The sequence below is a fragment of the Nipponia nippon genome, unplaced genomic scaffold, assembly GCF_047370975.1.
Source record: "Nipponia nippon isolate SJK-2023a ecotype South Korea unplaced genomic scaffold, ASM4737097v1 scaffold_7, whole genome shotgun sequence".
NCBI lineage: Eukaryota > Metazoa > Chordata > Aves > Pelecaniformes > Threskiornithidae > Nipponia > Nipponia nippon.
Window position 1 is genome coordinate 27,476,828 of NW_028262391.1, and position 19,605 is coordinate 27,496,432.

The 19,605-nt window shown below is 65.6% G+C and overlaps 8 non-coding genes and 29 pseudogenes across 8 annotated transcripts; all 37 read left to right on the plus strand.

Annotated features, from left to right (window-relative positions):
* The first annotated feature begins 1,272 nt into the window (after positions 1–1,272).
* Positions 1,273–1,392, plus strand: LOC148050871 (5S ribosomal RNA; annotated as a pseudogene).
* Positions 1,393–1,783: 391 nt separating this feature from the next.
* On the plus strand, positions 1,784–1,903 carry LOC148050872 (5S ribosomal RNA; annotated as a pseudogene).
* Positions 1,904–2,295: 392 nt separating this feature from the next.
* LOC148050873 (5S ribosomal RNA) lies at positions 2,296–2,415 on the plus strand (annotated as a pseudogene).
* Positions 2,416–2,805: 390 nt separating this feature from the next.
* Positions 2,806–2,925, plus strand: LOC148050874 (5S ribosomal RNA; annotated as a pseudogene).
* A 391-nt stretch (positions 2,926–3,316) lies between these two features.
* On the plus strand, positions 3,317–3,436 carry LOC148050875 (5S ribosomal RNA; annotated as a pseudogene).
* A 390-nt stretch (positions 3,437–3,826) lies between these two features.
* On the plus strand, positions 3,827–3,945 carry LOC148050876 (5S ribosomal RNA). Its single transcript, XR_015700844.1, has one exon. It is a non-coding gene; the product is annotated as a 5S ribosomal RNA (ribosomal RNA).
* A 373-nt stretch (positions 3,946–4,318) lies between these two features.
* LOC148050877 (5S ribosomal RNA) lies at positions 4,319–4,438 on the plus strand (annotated as a pseudogene).
* Positions 4,439–4,830: 392 nt separating this feature from the next.
* LOC148050878 (5S ribosomal RNA) lies at positions 4,831–4,950 on the plus strand (annotated as a pseudogene).
* A 389-nt stretch (positions 4,951–5,339) lies between these two features.
* Positions 5,340–5,458, plus strand: LOC148050879 (5S ribosomal RNA). Its single transcript, XR_015700845.1, has one exon. It is a non-coding gene; the product is annotated as a 5S ribosomal RNA (ribosomal RNA).
* A 375-nt stretch (positions 5,459–5,833) lies between these two features.
* Positions 5,834–5,953, plus strand: LOC148050880 (5S ribosomal RNA; annotated as a pseudogene).
* Positions 5,954–6,343: 390 nt separating this feature from the next.
* LOC148050881 (5S ribosomal RNA) lies at positions 6,344–6,462 on the plus strand. The gene has a single exon (XR_015700846.1). It is a non-coding gene; the product is annotated as a 5S ribosomal RNA (ribosomal RNA).
* Positions 6,463–6,816: 354 nt separating this feature from the next.
* Positions 6,817–6,936, plus strand: LOC148050882 (5S ribosomal RNA; annotated as a pseudogene).
* Positions 6,937–7,327: 391 nt separating this feature from the next.
* Positions 7,328–7,446, plus strand: LOC148050883 (5S ribosomal RNA). Its single transcript, XR_015700815.1, has one exon. It is a non-coding gene; the product is annotated as a 5S ribosomal RNA (ribosomal RNA).
* A 355-nt stretch (positions 7,447–7,801) lies between these two features.
* Positions 7,802–7,921, plus strand: LOC148050884 (5S ribosomal RNA; annotated as a pseudogene).
* Positions 7,922–8,294: 373 nt separating this feature from the next.
* Positions 8,295–8,414, plus strand: LOC148050885 (5S ribosomal RNA; annotated as a pseudogene).
* Positions 8,415–8,805: 391 nt separating this feature from the next.
* Positions 8,806–8,925, plus strand: LOC148050886 (5S ribosomal RNA; annotated as a pseudogene).
* A 374-nt stretch (positions 8,926–9,299) lies between these two features.
* On the plus strand, positions 9,300–9,419 carry LOC148050887 (5S ribosomal RNA; annotated as a pseudogene).
* A 389-nt stretch (positions 9,420–9,808) lies between these two features.
* On the plus strand, positions 9,809–9,928 carry LOC148050888 (5S ribosomal RNA; annotated as a pseudogene).
* Positions 9,929–10,320: 392 nt separating this feature from the next.
* Positions 10,321–10,440, plus strand: LOC148050889 (5S ribosomal RNA; annotated as a pseudogene).
* Positions 10,441–10,831: 391 nt separating this feature from the next.
* On the plus strand, positions 10,832–10,951 carry LOC148050890 (5S ribosomal RNA; annotated as a pseudogene).
* A 391-nt stretch (positions 10,952–11,342) lies between these two features.
* Positions 11,343–11,462, plus strand: LOC148050891 (5S ribosomal RNA; annotated as a pseudogene).
* A 391-nt stretch (positions 11,463–11,853) lies between these two features.
* Positions 11,854–11,972, plus strand: LOC148050892 (5S ribosomal RNA). Its single transcript, XR_015700817.1, has one exon. It is a non-coding gene; the product is annotated as a 5S ribosomal RNA (ribosomal RNA).
* Positions 11,973–12,343: 371 nt separating this feature from the next.
* Positions 12,344–12,463, plus strand: LOC148050893 (5S ribosomal RNA; annotated as a pseudogene).
* Positions 12,464–12,853: 390 nt separating this feature from the next.
* Positions 12,854–12,973, plus strand: LOC148050894 (5S ribosomal RNA; annotated as a pseudogene).
* A 391-nt stretch (positions 12,974–13,364) lies between these two features.
* LOC148050895 (5S ribosomal RNA) lies at positions 13,365–13,484 on the plus strand (annotated as a pseudogene).
* A 355-nt stretch (positions 13,485–13,839) lies between these two features.
* LOC148050896 (5S ribosomal RNA) lies at positions 13,840–13,959 on the plus strand (annotated as a pseudogene).
* A 392-nt stretch (positions 13,960–14,351) lies between these two features.
* Positions 14,352–14,471, plus strand: LOC148050897 (5S ribosomal RNA; annotated as a pseudogene).
* A 374-nt stretch (positions 14,472–14,845) lies between these two features.
* LOC148050898 (5S ribosomal RNA) lies at positions 14,846–14,965 on the plus strand (annotated as a pseudogene).
* A 392-nt stretch (positions 14,966–15,357) lies between these two features.
* Positions 15,358–15,477, plus strand: LOC148050899 (5S ribosomal RNA; annotated as a pseudogene).
* Positions 15,478–15,830: 353 nt separating this feature from the next.
* On the plus strand, positions 15,831–15,950 carry LOC148050900 (5S ribosomal RNA; annotated as a pseudogene).
* A 389-nt stretch (positions 15,951–16,339) lies between these two features.
* Positions 16,340–16,458, plus strand: LOC148050901 (5S ribosomal RNA). Its single transcript, XR_015700818.1, has one exon. It is a non-coding gene; the product is annotated as a 5S ribosomal RNA (ribosomal RNA).
* A 374-nt stretch (positions 16,459–16,832) lies between these two features.
* On the plus strand, positions 16,833–16,952 carry LOC148050902 (5S ribosomal RNA; annotated as a pseudogene).
* Positions 16,953–17,343: 391 nt separating this feature from the next.
* On the plus strand, positions 17,344–17,462 carry LOC148050903 (5S ribosomal RNA). Its single transcript, XR_015700821.1, has one exon. It is a non-coding gene; the product is annotated as a 5S ribosomal RNA (ribosomal RNA).
* A 373-nt stretch (positions 17,463–17,835) lies between these two features.
* Positions 17,836–17,955, plus strand: LOC148050904 (5S ribosomal RNA; annotated as a pseudogene).
* Positions 17,956–18,344: 389 nt separating this feature from the next.
* Positions 18,345–18,463, plus strand: LOC148050905 (5S ribosomal RNA). The gene has a single exon (XR_015700831.1). It is a non-coding gene; the product is annotated as a 5S ribosomal RNA (ribosomal RNA).
* Positions 18,464–18,836: 373 nt separating this feature from the next.
* Positions 18,837–18,956, plus strand: LOC148050906 (5S ribosomal RNA; annotated as a pseudogene).
* A 390-nt stretch (positions 18,957–19,346) lies between these two features.
* Positions 19,347–19,466, plus strand: LOC148050907 (5S ribosomal RNA; annotated as a pseudogene).
* Positions 19,467–19,605: the final 139 nt, after the last annotated feature.

A 19,605-nucleotide genomic window follows, 5' to 3' on the forward strand; every position in this document is an offset into this window, starting at 1 on the left:
GAGGCCAGGCCTGCCCCGCGCCGGGGCAGAGGGACCCCTTAAGCTCTGCCATGCGCCTCCCTCCTCTCTCTTATCTCCTTGGGCTAAAATTAACCCAGGACAAAGCTCCGCTCAGCTCTGGGCTCCCCCTCCTTCTCCAGAGACCTGGAAGATGGGCGGCCCCTTTCCACCACCCTGCTCGCCTTCCCCGGGCCAGTGCCCGGTGCCAGCCCTGCTGTCCCCCGGGCTCTGCAGGGCACAGGGGTGTCCCTCCCGGGACCGTCCGTCCCTGGCCCAGATGATAGGTGGCTGACAGCCTCCGCCGAGATAGGATTAGGGCTGGCATGGGGTGGTTTAGGGTGGGTGCTGGTGGGATTTACCTGCCGGGGAGGAGGGGAAGAGGAAAACACAGGCTCGGGCGTGCCATCTGCTTATGACTCCTGTGTGCCCGAGCCTGTGTGTCATAGGGAACGTGTCCCAGCAGCTATTATGTAGCTGTTTCACACCTCCAGGCAGGTGGTAAGCGGCTCTCTGACCCTACCATGATGTGGTGACATACAGTTGACCCTCTTGGGCAAGCTCATTCTCATCAAAACTCCTCAGAAAATGACCACTGAGGCCAGTTGCAGCTGCCCTGCCTACTACCTTCTGCCTGGGCAGCTCGAGGCTCCATCAGCGAGGCTCAGAATGGCTGTGGGGTCACCAACACGCGTGGCACCAGAAGGCCACTGCGGACGTCTCGCACCAGGACTCCATGAAAACATGGCTGATGAATGGATGGGATTGGATGCGCTGTGCCCACACTGCTTTACCTTCAGACAGTGCCACATTGGTGGTAGAGAGCGGCTCCTTTCACCCGAGGAGCACGGGGAGGAGAGCTGGAGCTGCTGCCGGGTCACTGGCCACCCTGTAGACTCATGAGCCCAGAGGTGCTGGTGCAGGTGCACAGTATCCAGACAAATGAGTAAAACAAAGGTGAAATCACCAACACCACAGCGAGGATGCCATCTGCTGGATATAAATTTCTGGAGTGTCAGATGGCTGGTAAATAAAATGAGGAAAGCAACAGGCATCTACAAACTGTAAATGGTACAAAGGGAGATGACAGAAAAACCAAGAGAATGACTGTAGGGACATCTTTCATGGGATGGTGATGAGTATCTACAGCATCCAACAATAAGCGTATCAGTACACAACAGAACTATACTACAGGAAGCAATCCTAAGTAATATACATAGAAAGAATACAGAATGGGGAAACCATACAGAGAGGGCCGTTGGCGGGAGAGGGGGTGCCTACGGCCATACCACCCTGAGAACGCCCGATCTCGTCTGATCTCGGATGCTGAAGGAGGGTCGGGCCCGGTTAGTACTTGGATGGGAGACCGCTTGGGAATACCGGGTGCTGTAGGCTTTTGCCGTGGCCAGCGGGGGTGGCCCGCGTTTTGTCGTTGGGCTGTTTCGGAGGGGCAGGTGTAGGTGTGTGTGTGTTGTGGGGGGGCGATGGTGGTGGTGTCCGGAGGGGTGTGAGTGTTGTTGGTGGCGCGGGCCGTTGTGTGAGTGTTGTTGGTGGTGCGGGCAGTTGTTGCGGTGGGGCTGTGTTGCGTGGTGGCGGCGGTTAGGCGAGAGGGCTGTTGTCGGAGCAGGGGTCCGTCGTTTTGCGGGGGTAGGTGCGGGCATCGCTGTGAGGCGGTGGGGCGGGTCGGGTCAGGCGTGCGTCGGTGCGTGGAGGAGCATCAGCCCGTGGGTGGTTGGGTGGCAGTAGGCCAGGGGCTGCGGGAGAGGGCCCTTTGCGGGAGAGGGGTGCCTACGGCCATACCACCCTGAGAACGCCCGATCTCGTCTGATCTCGGATGCTGAAGGAGGGTCGGGCCCGGTTAGTACTTGGATGGGAGACCGCTTGGGAATACCGGGTGCTGTAGGCTTTTGCCGTGGCCAGCGGGGGCGGCGAGCGTTTTGTCGTTGGGCTGTTTCGGAGGGGCAGGTGTAGGTGTGTGTGTGTTGTGGGGGGGCGATGGTGGTGGTGTCCGGAGGGGTGTGAGTGTTGTTGGTGGCGCGGGCCGTTGTGTGAGTGTTGTTGGTGGTGCGGGCAGTTGTTGCGGTGGGGCTGTGTTGCGTGGTGGCGGCGGTTAGGCGAGAGGGCTGTTGTCGGAGCAGGGGTCCGTCGTTTTGCGGGGGTAGGTGCGGGCATCGCTGTGAGGCGGTGGGGCGGGTCGGGTCAGGTGTGTGTCGGTGCGTGGAGGCGCGTCAGCCCGTGGGTGGTTGGGTGGCAGTAGGCCGGGGGCTGCGGGAGAGGGCCGTTGGCGGGAGAGGGGGTGCCTACGGCCATACCACCCTGAGAACGCCCGATCTCGTCTGATCTCGGATGCTGAAGGAGGGTCGGGCCCGGTTAGTACTTGGATGGGAGACCGCTTGGGAATACCGGGTGCTGTAGGCTTTTGCCGTGGCCAGCGGGGGCGGCGAGCGTTTTGTCGTTGGGCTGTTTCGGAGGGGCAGGTGTAGGTGTGTGTGTGTTGTGGGGGGCGATGGTGGTGGTGTCCGGAGGGGTGTGAGTGTTGTTGGTGGCGCGGGCCGTTGTGTGAGTGTTGTTGGTGGTGCGGGCAGTTGTTGCGGTGGGGCTGTGTTGCGTGGTGGCGGCGGTTAGGCGAGAGGGCTGTTGTCGGAGCAGGGGTCCGTCGTTTTGCGGGGGTAGGTGCGGGCATCGCTGTGAGGCGGTGGGGCGGGTCGGGTCAGGCGTGTGTCGGTGCGTGGAGGCGCGTCAGCCCGTGGGTGGTTGGGTGGCAGTAGGCCGGGGGCTGCGGGAGAGGGCCGTTGGCGGGAGAGGGGTGCCTACGGCCATACCACCCTGAGAACGCCCGATCTCGTCTGATCTCGGATGCTGAAGGAGGGTCGGGCCCGGTTAGTACTTGGATGGGAGACCGCTTGGGAATACCGGGTGCTGTAGGCTTTTGCCGTGGCCAGCGGGGGCGGCGAGCGTTTTGTCGTTGGGCTGTTTCGGAGGGGCAGGTGTAGGTGTGTGTGTGTTGTGGGGGGGCGATGGTGGTGGTGTCCGGAGGGGTGTGAGTGTTGTTGGTGGCGCGGGCCGTTGTGTGAGTGTTGTTGGTGGTGCGGGCAGTTGTTGCGGTGGGGCTGTGTTGCGTGGTGGCGGCGGTTAGGCGAGAGGGCTGTTGTCGGAGCAGGGGTCCGTCGTTTTGCGGGGGTAGGTGCGGGCATCGCTGTGAGGCGGTGGGGCGGGTCGGGTCAGGCGTGTGTTGGTGTGTGGAGGCGCATCAGCCCGTGGGTGGTTGGGTGGCAGTAGGCCGGGGTCTGCGGGAGAGGGCCGTTGGCGGGAGAGGGGTGCCTACGGCCATACCACCCTGAGAACGCCCGATCTCGTCTGATCTCGGATGCTGAAGGAGGGTCGGGCCCGGTTAGTACTTGGATGGGAGACCGCTTGGGAATACCGGGTGCTGTAGGCTTTTGCCGTGGCCAGCGGGGGCGGCGAGCGTTTTGTCGTTGGGCTGTTTCGGAGGGGCAGGTGTAGGTGTGTGTGTGTTGTGGGGGGCGATGGTGGTGGTGTCCGGAGGGGTGTGAGTGTTGTTGGTGGCGCGGGCCGTTGTGTGAGTGTTGTTGGTGGTGCGGGCAGTTGTTGCGGTGGGGCTGTGTTGCGTGGTGGCGGCGGTTAGGCGAGAGGGCTGTTGTCGGAGCAGGGGTCCGTCGTTTTGCGGGGGTAGGTGCGGGCATCGCTGTGAGGCGGTGGGGCGGGTCGGGCAGGCGTGTGTCGGTGCGTGGAGGCGCGTCAGCCCGTGGGTGGTTGGGTGGCAGTAGGCCGGGGGCTGCGGGAGAGGGCCGTTGGCGGGAGAGGGGGTGCCTACGGCCATACCACCCTGAGAACGCCCGATCTCGTCTGATCTCGGAAGCTAAGCAGGGTCGGGCCCGGTTAGTACTTGGATGGGAGACCGCTTGGGAATACCGGGTGCTGTAGGCTTTTGCCGTGGCCAGCGGGGGCGGCGAGCGTTTTGTCGTTGGGCTGTTTCGGAGGGGCAGGTGTAGGTGTGTGTGTGTTGTGGGGGGCGATGGTGGTGGTGTCCGGAGGGGTGTGAGTGTTGTTGGTGGCGCGGGCCGTTGTGTGAGTGTTGTTGGTGGTGCGGGCAGTTGTTGCGGTGGGGCTGTGTTGCGTGGTGGCGGCGGTTAGGCGAGAGGGCTGTTGTCGGAGCAGGGGTCGTTCGCTTTGCGGGGGTAGGTGCGGGCATCGCTGTGAGGCGGTGGGGTGGGTCGGGTCAGGCGTGTGTCGGTGTGTGGAGGCGCATCAGCCCGTGGGTGGTTGGGTGGCAGTAGGCCGGGGGCTGCGGGAGAGGGGTGCCTACGGCCATACCACCCTGAGAACGCCCGATCTCGTCTGATCTCGGATGCTGAAGGAGGGTCGGGCCCGGTTAGTACTTGGATGGGAGACCGCTTGGGAATACCGGGTGCTGTAGGCTTTTGCCGTGGCCAGCGGGGGCGGCGAGCGTTTTGTCGTTGGGCTGTTTCGGAGGGGCAGGTGTAGGTGTGTGTGTGTTGTGGGGGGGCGATGGTGGTGGTGTCCGGAGGGGTGTGAGTGTTGTTGGTGGCGCGGGCCGTTGTGTGAGTGTTGTTGGTGGTGCGGGCAGTTGTTGCGGTGGGGCTGTGTTGCGTGGTGGCGGCGGTTAGGCGAGAGGGCTGTTGTCGGAGCAGGGGTCGTTCGCTTTGCGGGGGTAGGTGCGGGCATCGCTGTGAGGCGGTGGGGTGGGTCGGGTCAGGCGTGTGTCGGTGTGTGGAGGCGCATCAGCCCGTGGGTGGTTGGGTGGCAGTAGGCCGGGGGCTGCGGGAGAGGGCCGTTGGCGGGAGAGGGGGTGCCTACGGCCATACCACCCTGAGAACGCCCGATCTCGTCTGATCTCGGATGCTGAAGGAGGGTCGGGCCCGGTTAGTACTTGGATGGGAGACCGCTTGGGAATACCGGGTGCTGTAGGCTTTTGCCGTGGCCAGCGGGGGCGGCGAGCGTTTTGTCGTTGGGCTGTTTCGGAGGGGCAGGTGTAGGTGTGTGTGTGTTGTGGGGGCGATGGTGGTGGTGTCCGGAGGGGTGTGAGTGTTGTTGGTGGCGCGGGCCGTTGTGTGAGTGTTGTTGGTGGTGCGGGCAGTTGTTGCGGTGGGGCTGTGTTGCGTGGTGGCGGCGGTTAGGCGAGAGGGCTGTTGTCGGAGCAGGGGTCCGTCGTTTTGCGGGGGTAGGTGCGGGCATCGCTGTGAGGCGGTGGGGCGGGTCGGGCAGGCGTGTGTCGGTGCGTGGAGGCGCGTCAGCCCGTGGGTGGTTGGGTGGCAGTAGGCCGGGGGCTGCGGGAGAGGGCCGTTGGCGGGAGAGGGGGTGCCTACGGCCATACCACCCTGAGAACGCCCGATCTCGTCTGATCTCGGAAGCTAAGCAGGGTCGGGCCCGGTTAGTACTTGGATGGGAGACCGCTTGGGAATACCGGGTGCTGTAGGCTTTTGCCGTGGCCAGCGGGGGCGGCGAGCGTTTTGTCGTTGGGCTGTTTCGGAGGGGCAGGTGTAGGTGTGTGTGTGTTGTGGGGGGGCGATGGTGGTGGTGTCCGGAGGGGTGTGAGTGTTGTTGGTGGCGCGGGCCGTTGTGTGAGTGTTGTTGGTGGTGCGGGCAGTTGTTGCGGTGGGGCTGTGTTGCGTGGTGGCGGCGGTTAGGCGAGAGGGCTGTTGTCGGAGCAGGGGTCGTTCGCTTTGCGGGGGTAGGTGCGGGCATCGCTGTGAGGCGGTGGGGTGGGTCGGGTCAGGCGTGTGTCGGTGTGTGGAGGCGCATCAGCCCGTGGGTGGTTGGGTGGCAGTAGGCCGGGGGCTGCGGGAGAGGGGGTGCCTACGGCCATACCACCCTGAGAACGCCCGATCTCGTCTGATCTCGGATGCTGAAGGAGGGTCGGGCCCGGTTAGTACTTGGATGGGAGACCGCTTGGGAATACCGGGTGCTGTAGGCTTTTGCCGTGGCCAGCGGGGGCGGCGAGCGTTTTGTCGTTGGGCTGTTTCGGAGGGGCAGGTGTAGGTGTGTGTGTGTTGTGGGGGGTGTTGGTGGTGGTGTCCGGAGGGGTGTGAGTGTTGTTGGTGGCGCGGGCCGTTGTGTGAGTGTTGTTGGTGGTGCGGGCAGTTGTTGCGGTGGGGCTGTGTTGCGTGGTGGCGGCGGTTAGGCGAGAGGGCTGTTGTCGGAGCAGGGGTCCGTCGTTTTGCGGGGGTAGGTGCGGGCATCGCTGTGAGGCGGTGGGGCGGGTCGGGCAGGCGTGTGTCGGTGCGTGGAGGCGCGTCAGCCCGTGGGTGGTTGGGTGGCAGTAGGCCGGGGGCTGCGGGAGAGGGCCGTTGGCGGGAGAGGGGGTGCCTACGGCCATACCACCCTGAGAACGCCCGATCTCGTCTGATCTCGGAAGCTAAGCAGGGTCGGGCCCGGTTAGTACTTGGATGGGAGACCGCTTGGGAATACCGGGTGCTGTAGGCTTTTGCCGTGGCCAGCGGGGGCGGCGAGCGTTTTGTCGTTGGGCTGTTTCGGAGGGGCAGGTGTAGGTGTGTGTGTGTTGTGGGGGGCGATGGTGGTGGTGTCCGGAGGGGTGTGAGTGTTGTTGGTGGCGCGGGCAGTTGTTGCGGTGGGGCTGTGTTGCGTGGCGGGAGCGTGGTGGCGGCGGTTTGGCGAGAGGGCTGTTGTCGGAGCAGGGGTCGTTCGCTTTGCGGGGGTAGGTGCGGGCATCGCTGTGAGGCGGTGGGGTGGGTCGGGTCAGGCGTGTGTCGGTGTGTGGAGGCGCATCAGCCCGTGGGTGGTTGGGTGGCAGTAGGCCGGGGGCTGCGGGAGAGGGGTGCCTACGGCCATACCACCCTGAGAACGCCCGATCTCGTCTGATCTCGGATGCTGAAGGAGGGTCGGGCCCGGTTAGTACTTGGATGGGAGACCGCTTGGGAATACCGGGTGCTGTAGGCTTTTGCCGTGGCCAGCGGGGGCGGCGAGCGTTTTGTCGTTGGGCTGTTTCGGAGGGGCAGGTGTAGGTGTGTGTGTGTTGTGGGGGGGCGATGGTGGTGGTGTCCGGAGGGGTGTGAGTGTTGTTGGTGGCGCGGGCCGTTGTGTGAGTGTTGTTGGTGGTGCGGGCAGTTGTTGCGGTGGGGCTGTGTTGCGTGGTGGCGGCGGTTAGGCGAGAGGGCTGTTGTCGGAGCAGGGGTCCGTCGTTTTGCGGGGGTAGGTGCGGGCATCGCTGTGAGGCGGTGGGGCGGGTCGGGCAGGCGTGTGTCGGTGCGTGGAGGCGCGTCAGCCCGTGGGTGGTTGGGTGGCAGTAGGCCGGGGGCTGCGGGAGAGGGCCGTTGGCGGGAGAGGGGGTGCCTACGGCCATACCACCCTGAGAACGCCCGATCTCGTCTGATCTCGGAAGCTAAGCAGGGTCGGGCCCGGTTAGTACTTGGATGGGAGACCGCTTGGGAATACCGGGTGCTGTAGGCTTTTGCCGTGGCCAGCGGGGGCGGCGAGCGTTTTGTCGTTGGGCTGTTTCGGAGGGGCAGGTGTAGGTGTGTGTGTGTTGTGGGGGGGCGATGGTGGTGGTGTCCGGAGGGGTGTGAGTGTTGTTGGTGGCGCGGGCAGTTGTTGCGGTGGGGCTGTGTTGCGTGGCGGGAGCGTGGTGGCGGCGGTTAGGCGAGAGGGCTGTTGTCGGAGCAGGGGTCGTTCGCTTTGCGGGGGTAGGTGCGGGCATCGCTGTGAGGCGGTGGGGTGGGTCGGGTCAGGCGTGTGTCGGTGTGTGGAGGCGCATCAGCCCGTGGGTGGTTGGGTGGCAGTAGGCCGGGGGCTGCGGGAGAGGGGTGCCTACGGCCATACCACCCTGAGAACGCCCGATCTCGTCTGATCTCGGATGCTGAAGGAGGGTCGGGCCCGGTTAGTACTTGGATGGGAGACCGCTTGGGAATACCGGGTGCTGTAGGCTTTTGCCGTGGCCAGCGGGGGCGGCGAGCGTTTTGTCGTTGGGCTGTTTCGGAGGGGCAGGTGTAGGTGTGTGTGTGTTGTGGGGGGCGATGGTGGTGGTGTCCGGAGGGGTGTGAGTGTTGTTGGTGGCGCGGGCCGTTGTGTGAGTGTTGTTGGTGGTGCGGGCAGTTGTTGCGGTGGGGCTGTGTTGCGTGGTGGCGGCGGTTAGGCGAGAGGGCTGTTGTCGGAGCAGGGGTCGTTCGCTTTGCGGGGGTAGGTGCGGGCATCGCTGTGAGGCGGTGGGGTGGGTCGGGTCAGGCGTGTGTCGGTGTGTGGAGGCGCATCAGCCCGTGGGTGGTTGGGTGGCAGTAGGCCGGGGTCTGCGGGAGAGGGGTGCCTACGGCCATACCACCCTGAGAACGCCCGATCTCGTCTGATCTCGGATGCTGAAGGAGGGTCGGGCCCGGTTAGTACTTGGATGGGAGACCGCTTGGGAATACCGGGTGCTGTAGGCTTTTGCCGTGGCCAGCGGGGGCGGCGAGCGTTTTGTCGTTGGGCTGTTTCGGAGGGGCAGGTGTAGGTGTGTGTGTGTTGTGGGGGGCGATGGTGGTGGTGTCCGGAGGGGTGTGAGTGTTGTTGGTGGCGCGGGCCGTTGTGTGAGTGTTGTTGGTGGTGCGGGCAGTTGTTGCGGTGGGGCTGTGTTGCGTGGTGGCGGCGGTTAGGCGAGAGGGCTGTTGTCGGAGCAGGGGTCGTTCGCTTTGCGGGGGTAGGTGCGGGCATCGCTGTGAGGCGGTGGGGTGGGTCGGGTCAGGCGTGTGTCGGTGTGTGGAGGCGCATCAGCCCGTGGGTGGTTGGGTGGCAGTAGGCCGGGGGCTGCGGGAGAGGGCCGTTGGCGGGAGAGGGGGTGCCTACGGCCATACCACCCTGAGAACGCCCGATCTCGTCTGATCTCGGATGCTGAAGGAGGGTCGGGCCCGGTTAGTACTTGGATGGGAGACCGCTTGGGAATACCGGGTGCTGTAGGCTTTTGCCGTGGCCAGCGGGGGCGGCGAGCGTTTTGTCGTTGGGCTGTTTCGGAGGGGCAGGTGTAGGTGTGTGTGTGTTGTGGGGGGGCGATGGTGGTGGTGTCCGGAGGGGTGTGAGTGTTGTTGGTGGCGCGGGCCGTTGTGTGAGTGTTGTTGGTGGTGCGGGCAGTTGTTGCGGTGGGGCTGTGTTGCGTGGTGGCGGCGGTTAGGCGAGAGGGCTGTTGTCGGAGCAGGGGTCGTTCGCTTTGCGGGGGTAGGTGCGGGCATCGCTGTGAGGCGGTGGGGTGGGTCGGGTCAGGCGTGTGTCGGTGTGTGGAGGCGCATCAGCCCGTGGGTGGTTGGGTGGCAGTAGGCCGGGGGCTGCGGGAGAGGGGTGCCTACGGCCATACCACCCTGAGAACGCCCGATCTCGTCTGATCTCGGATGCTGAAGGAGGGTCGGGCCCGGTTAGTACTTGGATGGGAGACCGCTTGGGAATACCGGGTGCTGTAGGCTTTTGCCGTGGCCAGCGGGGGCGGCGAGCGTTTTGTCGTTGGGCTGTTTCGGAGGGGCAGGTGTAGGTGTGTGTGTGTTGTGGGGGCGATGGTGGTGGTGTCCGGAGGGGTGTGAGTGTTGTTGGTGGCGCGGGCCGTTGTGTGAGTGTTGTTGGTGGTGCGGGCAGTTGTTGCGGTGGGGCTGTGTTGCGTGGTGGCGGCGGTTAGGCGAGAGGGCTGTTGTCGGAGCAGGGGTCCGTCGTTTTGCGGGGGTAGGTGCGGGCATCGCTGTGAGGCGGTGGGGTGGGTCGGGCAGGCGTGTGTCGGTGCGTGGAGGCGCATCAGCCCGTGGGTGGTTGGGTGGCAGTAGGCCGGGGGCTGCGGGAGAGGGCCGTTGGCGGGAGAGGGGGTGCCTACGGCCATACCACCCTGAGAACGCCCGATCTCGTCTGATCTCGGATGCTGAAGGAGGGTCGGGCCCGGTTAGTACTTGGATGGGAGACCGCTTGGGAATACCGGGTGCTGTAGGCTTTTGCCGTGGCCAGCGGGGGCGGCGAGCGTTTTGTCGTTGGGCTGTTTCGGAGGGGCAGGTGTAGGTGTGTGTGTGTTGTGGGGGGGCGATGGTGGTGGTGTCCGGAGGGGTGTGAGTGTTGTTGGTGGCGCGGGCCGTTGTGTGAGTGTTGTTGGTGGTGCGGGCAGTTGTTGCGGTGGGGCTGTGTTGCGTGGTGGCGGCGGTTAGGCGAGAGGGCTGTTGTCGGAGCAGGGGTCGTTCGCTTTGCGGGGGTAGGTGCGGGCATCGCTGTGAGGCGGTGGGGTGGGTCGGGTCAGGCGTGTGTCGGTGTGTGGAGGCGCATCAGCCCGTGGGTGGTTGGGTGGCAGTAGGCCGGGGGCTGCGGGAGAGGGCCGTTGGCGGGAGAGGGGGTGCCTACGGCCATACCACCCTGAGAACGCCCGATCTCGTCTGATCTCGGATGCTGAAGGAGGGTCGGGCCCGGTTAGTACTTGGATGGGAGACCGCTTGGGAATACCGGGTGCTGTAGGCTTTTGCCGTGGCCAGCGGGGGCGGCGAGCGTTTTGTCGTTGGGCTGTTTCGGAGGGGCAGGTGTAGGTGTGTGTGTGTTGTGGGGGGCGATGGTGGTGGTGTCCGGAGGGGTGTGAGTGTTGTTGGTGGCGCGGGCCGTTGTGTGAGTGTTGTTGGTGGTGCGGGCAGTTGTTGCGGTGGGGCTGTGTTGCGTGGTGGCGGCGGTTAGGCGAGAGGGCTGTTGTCGGAGCAGGGGTCCGTCGCTTTCCGGGGGTAGGTGCGGGCATCGCTGTGAGGCGGTGGGGTGGGTCGGGTCAGGCGTGTGTCGGTGTGTGGAGGCGCATCAGCCCGTGGGTGGTTGGGTGGCAGTAGGCCGGGGGCTGCGGGAGAGGGCCGTTGGCGGGAGAGGGGGTGCCTACGGCCATACCACCCTGAGAACGCCCGATCTCGTCTGATCTCGGATGCTGAAGGAGGGTCGGGCCCGGTTAGTACTTGGATGGGAGACCGCTTGGGAATACCGGGTGCTGTAGGCTTTTGCCGTGGCCAGCGGGGGCGGCGAGCGTTTTGTCGTTGGGCTGTTTCGGAGGGGCAGGTGTAGGTGTGTGTGTGTTGTGGGGGGCGATGGTGGTGGTGTCCGGAGGGGTGTGAGTGTTGTTGGTGGCGCGGGCCGTTGTGTGAGTGTTGTTGGTGGTGCGGGCAGTTGTTGCGGTGGGGCTGTGTTGCGTGGTGGCGGCGGTTAGGCGAGAGGGCTGTTGTCGGAGCAGGGGTCGTTCGCTTTGCGGGGGTAGGTGCGGGCATCGCTGTGAGGCGGTGGGGTGGGTCGGGTCAGGCGTGTGTCGGTGTGTGGAGGCGCATCAGCCCGTGGGTGGTTGGGTGGCAGTAGGCCGGGGGCTGCGGGAGAGGGCCGTTGGCGGGAGAGGGGGTGCCTACGGCCATACCACCCTGAGAACGCCCGATCTCGTCTGATCTCGGATGCTGAAGGAGGGTCGGGCCCGGTTAGTACTTGGATGGGAGACCGCTTGGGAATACCGGGTGCTGTAGGCTTTTGCCGTGGCCAGCGGGGGCGGCGAGCGTTTTGTCGTTGGGCTGTTTCGGAGGGGCAGGTGTAGGTGTGTGTGTGTTGTGGGGGGCGATGGTGGTGGTGTCCGGAGGGGTGTGAGTGTTGTTGGTGGCGCGGGCCGTTGTGTGAGTGTTGTTGGTGGTGCGGGCAGTTGTTGCGGTGGGGCTGTGTTGCGTGGTGGCGGCGGTTAGGCGAGAGGGCTGTTGTCGGAGCAGGGGTCGTTCGCTTTGCGGGGGTAGGTGCGGGCATCGCTGTGAGGCGGTGGGGTGGGTCGGGTCAGGCGTGTGTCGGTGTGTGGAGGCGCATCAGCCCGTGGGTGGTTGGGTGGCAGTAGGCCGGGGGCTGCGGGAGAGGGCCGTTGGCGGGAGAGGGGGTGCCTACGGCCATACCACCCTGAGAACGCCCGATCTCGTCTGATCTCGGAAGCTAAGCAGGGTCGGGCCCGGTTAGTACTTGGATGGGAGACCGCTTGGGAATACCGGGTGCTGTAGGCTTTTGCCGTGGCCAGCGGGGGCGGCGAGCGTTTTGTCGTTGGGCTGTTTCGGAGGGGCAGGTGTAGGTGTGTGTGTGTTGTGGGGGCGATGGTGGTGGTGTCCGGAGGGGTGTGAGTGTTGTTGGTGGCGCGGGCCGTTGTGTGAGTGTTGTTGGTGGTGCGGGCAGTTGTTGCGGTGGGGCTGTGTTGCGTGGTGGCGGCGGTTAGGCGAGAGGGCTGTTGTCGGAGCAGGGGTCCGTCGTTTTGCGGGGGTAGGTGCGGGCATCGCTGTGAGGCGGTGGGGCGGGTCGGGCAGGCGTGTGTCGGTGCGTGGAGGCGCGTCAGCCCGTGGGTGGTTGGGTGGCAGTAGGCCGGGGGCTGCGGGAGAGGGGTGCCTACGGCCATACCACCCTGAGAACGCCCGATCTCGTCTGATCTCGGATGCTGAAGGAGGGTCGGGCCCGGTTAGTACTTGGATGGGAGACCGCTTGGGAATACCGGGTGCTGTAGGCTTTTGCCGTGGCCAGCGGGGGCGGCGAGCGTTTTGTCGTTGGGCTGTTTCGGAGGGGCAGGTGTAGGTGTGTGTGTGTTGTGGCGGGCGATGGTGGTGGTGTCCGGAGGGGTGTGAGTGTTGTTGGTGGCGCGGGCCGTTGTGTGAGTGTTGTTGGTGGTGCGGGCAGTTGTTGCGGTGGGGCTGTGTTGCGTGGTGGCGGCGGTTAGGCGAGAGGGCTGTTGTCGGAGCAGGGGTCGTTCGCTTTGCGGGGGTAGGTGCGGGCATCGCTGTGAGGCGGTGGGGTGGGTCGGGTCAGGCGTGTGTCGGTGTGTGGAGGCGCATCAGCCCGTGGGTGGTTGGGTGGCAGTAGGCCGGGGGCTGCGGGAGAGGGCCGTTGGCAGGAGAGGGGTGCCTACGGCCATACCACCCTGAGAACGCCCGATCTCGTCTGATCTCGGATGCTGAAGGAGGGTCGGGCCCGGTTAGTACTTGGATGGGAGACCGCTTGGGAATACCGGGTGCTGTAGGCTTTTGCCGTGGCCAGCGGGGGCGGCGAGCGTTTTGTCGTTGGGCTGTTTCGGAGGGGCAGGTGTAGGTGTGTGTGTGTTGTGGGGGGGCGATGGTGGTGGTGTCCGGAGGGGTGTGAGTGTTGTTGGTGGCGCGGGCCGTTGTGTGAGTGTTGTTGGTGGTGCGGGCAGTTGTTGCGGTGGGGCTGTGTTGCGTGGTGGCGGCGGTTAGGCGAGAGGGCTGTTGTCGGAGCAGGGGTCCGTCGTTTTGCGGGGGTAGGTGCGGGCATCGCTGTGAGGCGGTGGGGCGGGTCGGGCAGGCGTGTGTCGGTGCGTGGAGGCGCGTCAGCCCGTGGGTGGTTGGGTGGCAGTAGGCCGGGGGCTGCGGGAGAGGGCCGTTGGCGGGAGAGGGGGTGCCTACGGCCATACCACCCTGAGAACGCCCGATCTCGTCTGATCTCGGATGCTGAAGGAGGGTCGGGCCCGGTTAGTACTTGGATGGGAGACCGCTTGGGAATACCGGGTGCTGTAGGCTTTTGCCGTGGCCAGCGGGGGCGGCGAGCGTTTTGTCGTTGGGCTGTTTCGGAGGGGCAGGTGTAGGTGTGTGTGTGTTGTGGGGGGGCGATGGTGGTGGTGTCCGGAGGGGTGTGAGTGTTGTTGGTGGCGCGGGCAGTTGTTGCGGTGGGGCTGTGTTGCGTGGCGGGAGCGTGGTGGCGGCGGTTTGGCGAGAGGGCTGTTGTCGGAGCAGGGGTCGTTCGCTTTGCGGGGGTAGGTGCGGGCATCGCTGTGAGGCGGTGGGGTGGGTCGGGTCAGGCGTGTGTCGGTGTGTGGAGGCGCATCAGCCCGTGGGTGGTTGGGTGGCAGTAGGCCGGGGGCTGCGGGAGAGGGGTGCCTACGGCCATACCACCCTGAGAACGCCCGATCTCGTCTGATCTCGGATGCTGAAGGAGGGTCGGGCCCGGTTAGTACTTGGATGGGAGACCGCTTGGGAATACCGGGTGCTGTAGGCTTTTGCCGTGGCCAGCGGGGGCGGCGAGCGTTTTGTCGTTGGGCTGTTTCGGAGGGGCAGGTGTAGGTGTGTGTGTGTTGTGGGGGGGCGATGGTGGTGGTGTCCGGAGGGGTGTGAGTGTTGTTGGTGGCGCGGGCCGTTGTGTGAGTGTTGTTGGTGGTGCGGGCAGTTGTTGCGGTGGGGCTGTGTTGCGTGGTGGCGGCGGTTAGGCGAGAGGGCTGTTGTCGGAGCAGGGGTCCGTCGCTTTCCGGGGGTAGGTGCGGGCATCGCTGTGAGGCGGTGGGGTGGGTCGGGTCAGGCGTGTGTCGGTGTGTGGAGGCGCATCAGCCCGTGGGTGGTTGGGTGGCAGTAGGCCGGGGGCTGCGGGAGAGGGCCGTTGGCGGGAGAGGGGGTGCCTACGGCCATACCACCCTGAGAACGCCCGATCTCGTCTGATCTCGGATGCTGAAGGAGGGTCGGGCCCGGTTAGTACTTGGATGGGAGACCGCTTGGGAATACCGGGTGCTGTAGGCTTTTGCCGTGGCCAGCGGGGGCGGCGAGCGTTTTGTCGTTGGGCTGTTTCGGAGGGGCAGGTGTAGGTGTGTGTGTGTTGTGGGGGGGCGATGGTGGTGGTGTCCGGAGGGGTGTGAGTGTTGTTGGTGGCGCGGGCCGTTGTGTGAGTGTTGTTGGTGGTGCGGGCAGTTGTTGCGGTGGGGCTGTGTTGCGTGGTGGCGGCGGTTAGGCGAGAGGGCTGTTGTCGGAGCAGGGGTCCGTCGCTTTGCGGGGGTAGGTGCGGGCATCGCTGTGAGGCGGTGGGGTGGGTCGGGTCAGGCGTGTGTCGGTGTGTGGAGGCGCATCAGCCCGTGGGTGGTTGGGTGGCAGTAGGCCGGGGGCTGCGGGAGAGGGGTGCCTACGGCCATACCACCCTGAGAACGCCCGATCTCGTCTGATCTCGGATGCTGAAGGAGGGTCGGGCCCGGTTAGTACTTGGATGGGAGACCGCTTGGGAATACCGGGTGCTGTAGGCTTTTGCCGTGGCCAGCGGGGGCGGCGAGCGTTTTGTCGTTGGGCTGTTTCGGAGGGGCAGGTGTAGGTGTGTGTGTGTTGTGGGGGGGCGATGGTGGTGGTGTCCGGAGGGGTGTGAGTGTTGTTGGTGGCGCGGGCCGTTGTGTGAGTGTTGTTGGTGGTGCGGGCAGTTGTTGCGGTGGGGCTGTGTTGCGTGGTGGCGGCGGTTAGGCGAGAGGGCTGTTGTCGGAGCAGGGGTCCGTCGCTTTCCGGGGGTAGGTGCGGGCATCGCTGTGAGGCGGTGGGGTGGGTCGGGTCAGGCGTGTGTCGGTGTGTGGAGGCGCATCAGCCCGTGGGTGGTTGGGTGGCAGTAGGCCGGGGGCTGCGGGAGAGGGCCGTTGGCGGGAGAGGGGGTGCCTACGGCCATACCACCCTGAGAACGCCCGATCTCGTCTGATCTCGGATGCTGAAGGAGGGTCGGGCCCGGTTAGTACTTGGATGGGAGACCGCTTGGGAATACCGGGTGCTGTAGGCTTTTGCCGTGGCCAGCGGGGGCGGCGAGCGTTTTGTCGTTGGGCTGTTTCGGAGGGGCAGGTGTAGGTGTGTGTGTGTTGTGGGGGCGATGGTGGTGGTGTCCGGAGGGGTGTGAGTGTTGTTGGTGGCGCGGGCAGTTGTTGCGGTGGGGCTGTGTTGCGTGGCGGGAGCGTGGTGGCGGCGGTTTGGCGAGAGGGCTGTTGTCGGAGCAGGGGTCGTTCGCTTTGCGGGGGTAGGTGCGGGCATCGCTGTGAGGCGGTGGGGTGGGTCGGGTCAGGCGTGTGTCGGTGTGTGGAGGCGCATCAGCCCGTGGGTGGTTGGGTGGCAGTAGGCCGGGGTCTGCGGGAGAGGGGTGCCTACGGCCATACCACCCTGAGAACGCCCGATCTCGTCTGATCTCGGATGCTGAAGGAGGGTCGGGCCCGGTTAGTACTTGGATGGGAGACCGCTTGGGAATACCGGGTGCTGTAGGCTTTTGCCGTGGCCAGCGGGGGCGGCGAGCGTTTTGTCGTTGGGCTGTTTCGGAGGGGCAGGTGTAGGTGTGTGTGTGTTGTGGGGGCGATGGTGGTGGTGTCCGGAGGGGTGTGAGTGTTGTTGGTGGCGCGGGCCGTTGTGTGAGTGTTGTTGGTGGTGCGGGCAGTTGTTGCGGTGGGGCTGTGTTGCGTGGTGGCGGCGGTTAGGCGAGAGGGCTGTTGTCGGAGCAGGGGTCCGTCGTTTTGCGGGGGTAGGTGCGGGCATCGCTGTGAGGCGGTGGGGCGGGTCGGGCAGGCGTGTGTCGGTGCGTGGAGGCGCGTCAGCCCGTGGGTGGTTGGGTGGCAGTAGGCCGGGGGCTGCGGGAGAGGGCCGTTGGCGGGAGAGGGGGTGCCTACGGCCATACCACCCTGAGAACGCCCGATCTCGTCTGATCTCGGAAGCTAAGCAGGGTCGGGCCCGGTTAGTACTTGGATGGGAGACCGCTTGGGAATACCGGGTGCTGTAGGCTTTTGCCGTGGCCAGCGGGGGCGGCGAGCGTTTTGTCGTTGGGCTGTTTCGGAGGGGCAGGTGTAGGTGTGTGTGTGTTGTGGGGGGGCGATGGTGGTGGTGTCCGGAGGGGTGTGAGTGTTGTTGGTGGCGCGGGCCGTTGTGTGAGTGTTGTTGGTGGTGCGGGCAGTTGTTGCGGTGGGGCTGTGTTGCGTGGTGGCGGCGGTTAGGCGAGAGGGCTGTTGTCGGAGCAGGGGTCGTTCGCTTTGCGGGGGTAGGTGCGGGCATCGCTGTGAGGCGGTGGGGTGGGTCGGGTCAGGCGTGTGTCGGTGTGTGGAGGCGCATCAGCCCGTGGGTGGTTGGGTGGCAGTAGGCCGGGGGCTGCGGGAGAGGGGTGCCTACGGCCATACCACCCTGAGAACGCCCGATCTCGTCTGATCTCGGATGCTGAAGGAGGGTCGGGCCCGGTTAGTACTTGGATGGGAGACCGCTTGGGAATACCGGGTGCTGTAGGCTTTTGCCGTGGCCAGCGGGGGCGGCGAGCGTTTTGTCGTTGGGCTGTTTCGGAGGGGCAGGTGTAGGTGTGTGTGTGTTGTGGGGGGGCGATGGTGGTGGTGTCCGGAGGGGTGTGAGTGTTGTTGGTGGCGCGGGCCGTTGTGTGAGTGTTGTTGGTGGTGCGGGCAGTTGTTGCGGTGGGGCTGTGTTGCGTGGTGGCGGCGGTTAGGCGAGAGGGCTGTTGTCGGAGCAGGGGTCCGTCGTTTTGCGGGGGTAGGTGCGGGCATCGCTGTGAGGCGGTGGGGCGGGTCGGGCAGGCGTGTGTCGGTGCGTGGAGGCGCGTCAGCCCGTGGGTGGTTGGGTGGCAGTAGGCCGGGGGCTGCGGGAGAGGGCCGTTGGCGGGAGAGGGGGTGCCTACGGCCATACCACCCTGAGAACGCCCGATCTCGTCTGATCTCGGAAGCTAAGCAGGGTCGGGCCCGGTTAGTACTTGGATGGGAGACCGCTTGGGAATACCGGGTGCTGTAGGCTTTTGCCGTGGCCAGCGGGGGCGGCGAGCGTTTTGTCGTTGGGCTGTTTCGGAGGGGCAGGTGTAGGTGTGTGTGTGTTGTGGGGGGGCGATGGTGGTGGTGTCCGGAGGGGTGTGAGTGTTGTTGGTGGCGCGGGCAGTTGTTGCGGTGGGGCTGTGTTGCGTGGCGGGAGCGTGGTGGCGGCGGTTTGGCGAGAGGGCTGTTGTCGGAGCAGGGGTCGTTCGCTTTGCGGGGGTAGGTGCGGGCATCGCTGTGAGGCGGTGGGGTGGGTCGGGTCAGGCGTGTGTCGGTGTGTGGAGGCGCATCAGCCCGTGGGTGGTTGGGTGGCAGTAGGCCGGGGTCTGCGGGAGAGGGCCGTTGGCGGGAGAGGGGGTGCCTACGGCCATACCACCCTGAGAACGCCCGATCTCGTCTGATCTCGGATGCTGAAGGAGGGTCGGGCCCGGTTAGTACTTGGATGGGAGACCGCTTGGGAATACCGGGTGCTGTAGGCTTTTGCCGTGGCCAGCGGGGGCGGCGAGCGTTTTGTCGTTGGGCTGTTTCGGAGGGGCAGGTGTAGGTGTGTGTGTGTTGTGGGGGCGATGGTGGTGGTGTCCGGAGGGGTGTGAGTGTTGTTGGTGGCGCGGGCCGTTGTGTGAGTGTTGTTGGTGGTGCGGGCAGTTGTTGCGGTGGGGCTGTGTTGCGTGGTGGCGGCGGTTAGGCGAGAGGGCTGTTGTCGGAGCAGGGGTCCGTCGTTTTGCGGGGGTAGGTGCGGGCATCGCTGTGAGGCGGTGGGGCGGGTCGGGCAGGCGTGTGTCGGTGCGTGGAGGCGCGTCAGCCCGTGGGTGGTTGGGTGGCAGTAGGCCGGGGGCTGCGGGAGAGGGCCGTTGGCGGGAGAGGGGGTGCCTACGGCCATACCACCCTGAGAACGCCCGATCTCGTCTGATCTCGGAAGCTAAGCAGGGTCGGGCCCGGTTAGTACTTGGATGGGAGACCGCTTGGGAATACCGGGTGCTGTAGGCTTTTGCCGTGGCCAGCGGGGGCGGCGAGCGTTTTGTCGTTGGGCTGTTTCGGAGGGGCAGGTGTAGGTGTGTGTGTGTTGTGGGGGGCGATGCTGGTGGTGTCCGGAGGGGTGTGAGTGTTGTTGGTGGCGCGGGCCGTTGTGTGAGTGTTGTTGGTGGTGCGGGCAGTTGTTGCGGTGGGGCTGTGTTGCGTGGTGGCGGCGGTTAGGCGAGAGGGCTGTTGTCGGAGCAGGGGTCGTTCGCTTTGCGGGGGTAGGTGCGGGCATCGCTGTGAGGCGGTGGGGTGGGTCGGGTCAGGCGTGTGTCGGTGTGTGGAGGCGCATCAGCCCGTGGGTGGTTGGGTGGCAGTAGGCCGGGGGCTGCGGGAGAGGGGTGCCTACGGCCATACCACCCTGAGAACGCCCGATCTCGTCTGATCTCGGATGCTGAAGGAGGGTCGGGCCCGGTTAGTACTTGGATGGGAGACCGCTTGGGAATACCGGGTGCTGTAGGCTTTTGCCGTGGCCAGCGGGGGCGGCGAGCGTTTTGTCGTTGGGCTGTTTCGGAGGGGCAGGTGTAGGTGTGTGTGTGTTGTGGGGGCGATGGTGGTGGTGTCCGGAGGGGTGTGAGTGTTGTTGGTGGCGCGGGCCGTTGTGTGAGTGTTGTTGGTGGTGCGGGCAGTTGTTGCGGTGGGGCTGTGTTGCGTGGTGGCGGCGGTTAGGCGAGAGGGCTGTTGTCGGAGCAGGGGTCCGTCGTTTTGCGGGGGTAGGTGCGGGCATCGCTGTGAGGCGGTGGGGTGGGTCGGGTCAGGCGTGTGTCGGTGTGTGGAGGCGCATCAGCCCGTGGGTGGTTGGGTGGCAGTAGGCCGGGGGCTGCGGGAGAGGGCCGTTGGCGGGAGAGGGGGTGCCTACGGCCATACCACCCTGAGAACGCCCGATCTCGTCTGATCTCGGATGCTGAAGGAGGGTCGGGCCCGGTTAGTACTTGGATGGGAGACCGCTTGGGAATACCGGGTGCTGTAGGCTTTTGCCGTGGCCAGCGGGGGCGGCGAGCGTTTTGTCGTTGGGCTGTTTCGGAGGGGCAGGTGTAGGTGTGTGTGTGTTGTGGGGGGGCGATGGTGGTGGTGTCCGGAGGGGTGTGAGTGTTGGTCGTGGCGCGGGCCGT